This window comes from Lupinus angustifolius, chromosome LG10 (assembly GCF_001865875.1).
Source record: "Lupinus angustifolius cultivar Tanjil chromosome LG10, LupAngTanjil_v1.0, whole genome shotgun sequence".
Classification (NCBI taxonomy): domain Eukaryota; kingdom Viridiplantae; phylum Streptophyta; class Magnoliopsida; order Fabales; family Fabaceae; genus Lupinus; species Lupinus angustifolius.
Genome location: NC_032018.1, coordinates 4,926,747 through 4,933,937, shown reverse-complemented (window position 1 = coordinate 4,933,937; position 7,191 = coordinate 4,926,747).

Genomic DNA, 7,191 nt, shown 5'->3' with positions numbered 1-7,191 from the left:
GTGCTACTGACTATCGCATCAATTGGGTTATCATAATCTACAATCAGAAGTTCCTCTGGGATATCAATTTCAGCAGAACCATCATTAGGTTCAGATAATTTTCCATTTCCCATCTTTAGTATCCACTCAGAGAATTGCTTGATATCTGATTCATTGTCATGATTTTGTAAACGCATGTTCTTTGTAAGGGTTAAAACAGTACATTGATGCCAAAGATAAGAAGCATTAATTGTTGCATGCACAATATCTGAACGACAACCTCTTGGAACCACCGGTAGTATTTGTCTAAAATCACCTCCAAATACTACAACTTTTCCTCCAAACAGAATGGAGCCATTTGTTGTTCCCATGATGTCACAAAGACTTTTATCAAGAGCTTCGAAGCAAAATTTATGTGTCATTGGAGCTTCATCCCATATAATTAACTTTATTTGTTTCAATAACTCTGCAAGTTCAGTCCCTTGATGAATGTTGCAAACTGAGTTGTCAAAAGTTGGTACTGGAATTTTGAATTTAGAGTGTGCTGTCCTACCCCCAGGTAATAGTAAAGAAGCTATACCACTTGAAGCCACAGTCAATACAATATGCTTTTGAGATCTCAATGCATATGTTAGAGTATGCCACATGTGTGTTTTTTCAGTTCCTCCATAACCATATAGAAAAAACATGCGACCTGCTTGACGGTTAACAACTTGCATTATAGTCTTGAATATTTGATATTGTTCTTCTGCATAATATAAAATAAACTTATCTATTATCATCTTATTATTGGAAATAGATTTATTAGTACTAACATTAAACAAAAACATTTGTAAGAAATTGGAAGTACCTGTTAAAGAGTTGAAAAGAGTATGGAAGTTTCTCTTTAATTCACCTGTATTATAATTAAGCTCTTGATATATTAGTCTATTGCCTAATTGACTTGTTATGTACCCATTTGGATATGGCATTGAAGGATATCCTTTCAAACTCCTTTGATTTCCTTCAAGTAGTTTTTCAATCTCCAACAAAGTCAGATTTTGCAGTTGTTCATCCGAAAGCACCAACCCTATAAGTTATAAAAAGTGTCATATAATTTAAGATATTCAAATAAAATAAAGTTATAATAATAGAATATAATATAATTGTTGAATACCTTGATTATTGGAGATATTTCTTTGATTGTAAAGAATTCCATCAGATAACCATTTCCACGTGTTCTCCCAAACATGATTTGGCTTATTCATTGATGTGGATAAAAGCATTGTGACAAATAATTTCCTCAAGTAGAAACCAGAACCCCAATCCTTTGCTTCTCTTAGTGCTTCAATGTATTCTCTATCATCTTTAAGTAAGCCACATGCAAAGCATGCATCCCTGAATGTTTCATATCGAATATTTGAAAATGTTCTAATATCTTCAAAACATGTCGGCCCTTTAACAACTGTCAATATCATCCTAAGATAATCCTTTAACAACTGTCAACATCATCCTAAGATAGTACAACTCATCGGTGCATGGAGAAACCCAAATTAATCTTCCAATTGTATAACCTGATTTTCTTGGCTTCCAAGACCTAGTTTTCTTCACATAAACAAATTTTGACACATATTGAGCATAACCCAAAGTTCTACCTTCTGGATATTTTTTATTAGATTCCATCCAAGATGTAAACATAGATTCTGATACAGTTGGTCTTGAAAGAATGTTGTCAATATCCTCATGATCATTAAAGTAAACAGGTTATTCTCCTGGAAGATGGAAGTATAATCGTTCAACATCAGGTTGTCTTCCATGAATTGGAAATTTAAAAATTCTCCAACATGCTTATGATGGTGATACATATCTACAATCAAGATATTGCTTAACATCATCAATGTTACCGGGAGCCTGTGATGCACCACCATCTGTTGGTTCAATAACAACAGTGATCCTATCATACCCTTTGTTTATATACTTGAATAAGTACTTAACTGAGGTACTTTGGTTACACCACTCCATATTAATATGAGCTTGGTACTTAGTTAATAGATACAGGTTATAAGGGACAACATATCGATTGTCAATAGAGATGCCATTTTTTTCAACAATGTTTCCATTATCTCTTCTCATATAAACAGGATATCCTTCTTCATTAACAATTGTAGATTGTTGAAATTGTTTTGGAAAATACCGAGAACACTTACCATCTTTCATACATGGAGAAGACCTATTGCAAGAACCACATGGACCATGAATCATATGTGACTTTACCAAGTTGTACAATTCAGGATCATCATTCTGATTTGGCTAAATCAGGAAATCCCAATGAACTACAAATGGCCATCCCATCAAAGTATAATTGATTCATGTACCTACGACTACCAACAAAGGTTGAAGGTAATATGACTCTTTTTCCAATATTTGATCCCTCATTTTAGTCATTTGTTTGAGACATATTCAAATTTCTATATTTATCAACCTTAACTTTGATTGATTTGTTAGAAATAAATCAGGAAATCCCAATGAACTACAAATGGCCATCCCATCAAAGTATAATTGATTCATGTACCTACGACTACCAACAAAGGTTGAAGGTAATATGACTCTTTTTCCAATATTTGATCCCTCATTTTAGTCATTTGTTTGAGACATATTCAAATTTCTATATTTATCAACCTTAACTTTGATTGATTTGTTAGAAATAAATCAGGAAATCCCAATGAACTACAAATGGCCATCCCATCAAAGTATAATTGATCCATGTACCTACGACTACCAACAAAGGTTGAAGGTAATATGACTCTTTTTCCAATATTTGATCCTTCATTTTGGTCATTTGTTTGAGACATATTCAAATTTCTGTATTTATCAACCCTTAACTTTGATTGGTTTTTTTTAATGAAAGATAATCGATCAGACTCCACCATAGTATAAGCATCAACTAAAAATTGATGAAATAGTCTTCTTGACCTCATCAAAGTTTGAGCCTCATTCTTCCTTGTTTGCAATATAAAGGATATCCATTCTTTCACTGTTAGACGATTTTGTTTCATATTTTCAGAATCAGATCTGGCCCTGTGAAAAACATCATGTCTGTAACCATCCTCCCCAAATGGAAACAACAATGGATATTGAAAAGCTAAATAGCTTGCATGTAATTCATTAATTCTTTTTAAATGACCAGTTTGTGTCTCCATAATTATATCCTTTTTTGATGTTGTATCAATATCACCAACTATTAAAGCAGCCACTTCAGAAACTGTTGGTAAGTTATTCACTCTACCATCAGAATTCCTTTCAGAAATTAGCTTCAATTTCAAATTAGGAATTACACCATCTCTTAATCTTTCCCTTGCCATTCTGAATGACTTTGCATGGACATTATTTTCATCTAACATTTGTGATATTTGGCAAACTACTTGGGAATCAACCTTGTTGTTCCTATATTCATCAACTGAACAACAAATCAATAAGATTGCACATAATATAAAAAAATATGTCATTATTATCCATAGTAATATTATTATTTACCTTAATCCTTCCATTCTGTTTTGAATTTGATGTTCTGTATCATAAATGTAAAGTTGCACAAACTTTGGGCCTTGTCCAGGCATCGACAACATACTCCCAATACGATGACATGGTTGTCCTTGTATCCTAATAGTTGGAGGACCTCTACCATTATTAATAGATCTATCAAATTTTGCACTCGCATATGTGAAGGCAAACATCATGTTATATAGACGAATATTGTTTTGATAATTTACACTATCACGAGAGTGCAAATCAAAAAGAAGATGTTGAAGGATTGGAGGAGGTTTTTTCAATAAGGCTTTGTTTGGGAGTTAGGAAGGAAAGGAAAGGAAAGGGATGAGAGGGTAAAGAGGGGGGAGGAAAGGAAGGAGAAGGGAGGGCAAATTCAACTAAATCTCTCCCTTGTTTGGGAGTGTGGAATTTAGATAGGAGGGGATGGAGGGTTAATGTAATACAAAAATACTATTTTACCCCCTCCCCCTTTAAAAAATTAATAGTATGTTATGTATTATATGTTATAGAATAATATTAGTAAGGNTAGTTAGGTAATTTGGCTTATTTTCCTCCCAAAACACCCCAATTTGGGGGAACTAGGTATTTTGGCATTTGGAGGGTTTGAGGGGGTTTGAAAAATCCTTCAAAACCCTCCCCTCTCCTCCACTAAACTCCCAAACAAGGGAATCCCTCTCCTAGACCCTCCCATTCCTTCCCTCCCCCTCCAAAATGGTACTCCCAAACACACCTTAAGGGTATTTGTACTTTACCATCACCACAACAAAGTTCATATTTGGGTGTTGTAGTATTTCTATGTTTACGCTTTCGCTCTTCATACCACATGCATGCTCCACAATGATCACATTAAATAACAGGATCACCAATATCAGAATAACCTAACCAAACAATTTTAATGTTAGTGGCTATTTTTGTGTACTTTAAATTAAAATTTAAAATGTACAGTAAATAACCTTGATGATTTTGAAACATTGACGATGTATGAGAATTATCGAATTGATCTTCATCTTCCGAAGAGTATTCAATATTAACACCGTCTAAATATAAAAAACATAAGATATTATTGTTAAAGAAAATAATTAAAATAACTTATTAAATGACTAATAATAAACTAAATAATTGACTCAATACCTTCTATGTCATTTTCGAAATTGACATCATCTTCATTTGTATGATCATTGAATTGGTGACTATAACTTTCCGTTGATGAAAAAGGAACCATATTTTCTTTTGTTGTTGCATTGTTGTTCAAATTTTGAACATCTAACACTTTCCCATATCTATTCATAAGATTTATGCCTATAGATTCTTGATTGATAATTCTTTTCTTCCTAGCCTTGTCATGGATTTCTGATGGTTGGGTATGTGATGTCGAAGTTGAACAACCTTTGATGTTGAATAAACCATAGCTCTCTTTCAAGTTGGCAGTATTTAAATCTAAATGTTGAAGTGGGGTTCTACTCATTTCCATCTGTGTTTCATTTTGTTGTTGGGACTGCACCACTGAATGTGATTGTTTTTTTCTTGAATAATTTAAACCCTTATCCTTCAAAACCGTCTTTCTTTTATTTCTTGCTATTGAAGAATGGATGTTTGGATTATTTGTATCCATTTGATATCAAACGAAATAGATATGCAATCACAAAATCAAGTCTTGTTTTATGCACAATGTATAAATCCAAGTGTAAGATTAGTGTATAACTTAAATAATTAAACAATAATCGAAACAATAATAATCGAACAAACATTTTATGGCTGTTGCAGGTAGATTACATTCTCTTTATTATTTAGTGCTAATATTGATTTCACTTTTTTTAGTTCACTTTACCAATTGATGGTGTATTTATGAGTACAAAAATGTTAACTTCCTATTCAAAATATTACCTAGCCATAAAATTTGAAATTCTTACTATTGAAAATTACATTTTATTTATTTTTGCAGATTTGGATATGCTTTCAAAAAACTGGTGTTACTTAGTGATTAAATTATATAAAGTAATCGTTAAAAACAATACTTTTTTGTATCCATATAACAGTCCATACAATTGTAACTCATACATATTCAATTCATTTAATAAATGTCTGCATAACAATATCTAACATTTACAGAATAATTTTAAGGCTGACACAATCAATTTTAAAGTTGGTACAAAATGAACAAAGCAGACTAAATAATAGACGAATATTCCATAAGATGTCTGCTTTGATAATATGACCGATAAATAGATCATAGAATAAATAATATTCAGAATGAATCAGAAATTATAGTAGTCTTAATAATGTAACCAATCTCTAACTGAATACAAAAATAATTTTAACGATAAATTCGTATACATCAAACTGAATTCCAAAATACCAAAATCATACACACCATTCCAAAATCTACAAAATATTCATGAAACAACAAATTAGAATTATATAGGTTTTTAACAAATGAAATTAACCATGTCAAATGAGGAAAGTTAAATATTAAAGAACAAAACAAAAAGTAACAAAATGATATTTTAAACATCAAATTTTTAAGTCAGACAATGTCAAAAAAGTATTAAAAATAACATTTTTAATAAAAAAATGACAAAGTAGCTTAGTATAAAAGTATACAGAATGAACCACCCATTATAATATACCTCAATCATGTAAATCATGTACAAACTCAGAATAATTAGCACAAACAAAAAATATTGAACATCAAACTGCATTCAAAAACCTCTATGTCATAAACACCAATCAAGAACCTACGAAACATAATTGAGACAACATGTTAAATAAGTAACAATAACATATAAAATTAAGATTATATACTCATACACTTTAAGATATATATGACTTCAACCTCAAAATCCATAAACACATATTATGGGAGAGTCCTTATATAAAGAAACAAAGTAACAACAGCATATATAACTAAGATTAGATACTCATACACTTTAAAATATTTTTTACTTCATCCTGAAAATCGAGAAGCACATATTATGGGATAGACTTTATATAAACAAAGAAAGTAAAAATAACATATATAACTAATATTAGATATTCATACACTTTAAAATATATATTACTTCATCCTCAAATTCAAGAAACAAATATTGTGGGAGAGACTTTATATAAACAAACAAAAACATTACCTTATGGGTAGAATATTGTGGGAGAGACTTTATACGAACATAAAAGTTATTTTTCTTCAACCCTACACAAAGATGTACTTGTTAAGAAGAGAGTTCAAAGAAAGAAATTTTAACCGAATCAGCACTGTTTTCAAGAAAACAAAAAATCAGAAAAATAAAGTCATAACCCTTTCTTTGTTGAAGAAAATGATAATCCAGGTGAAGAACAATGCATCTTACCTGAGAAGGATATCAATCATGGAGAAGAAATAACATGTTGAGAGAGTAAGTTTTTTTTTAAAATGAAAAAAGGGGGAAATGAAAGGGTTTGACATCCTGGTTTGAACTGTTAAGGGAGAAGAAAAGATGACTTATTACAAAGAAAGGGGGTAAGTGACTTTTGTTGATGTTTGTTTCTCACTCTTGCATTGTGAGTTGACATTGTGAGTGACTTTTGTGTTTTCCAATGCAATGTTAAAAATAGCATGTCCACTCACCTGCAAATATAAAAGTAAAAACAGTAATCAGAAACCACCTACTATTTTATTATGTTATATAAAATTAAATATTGCATAGGAAA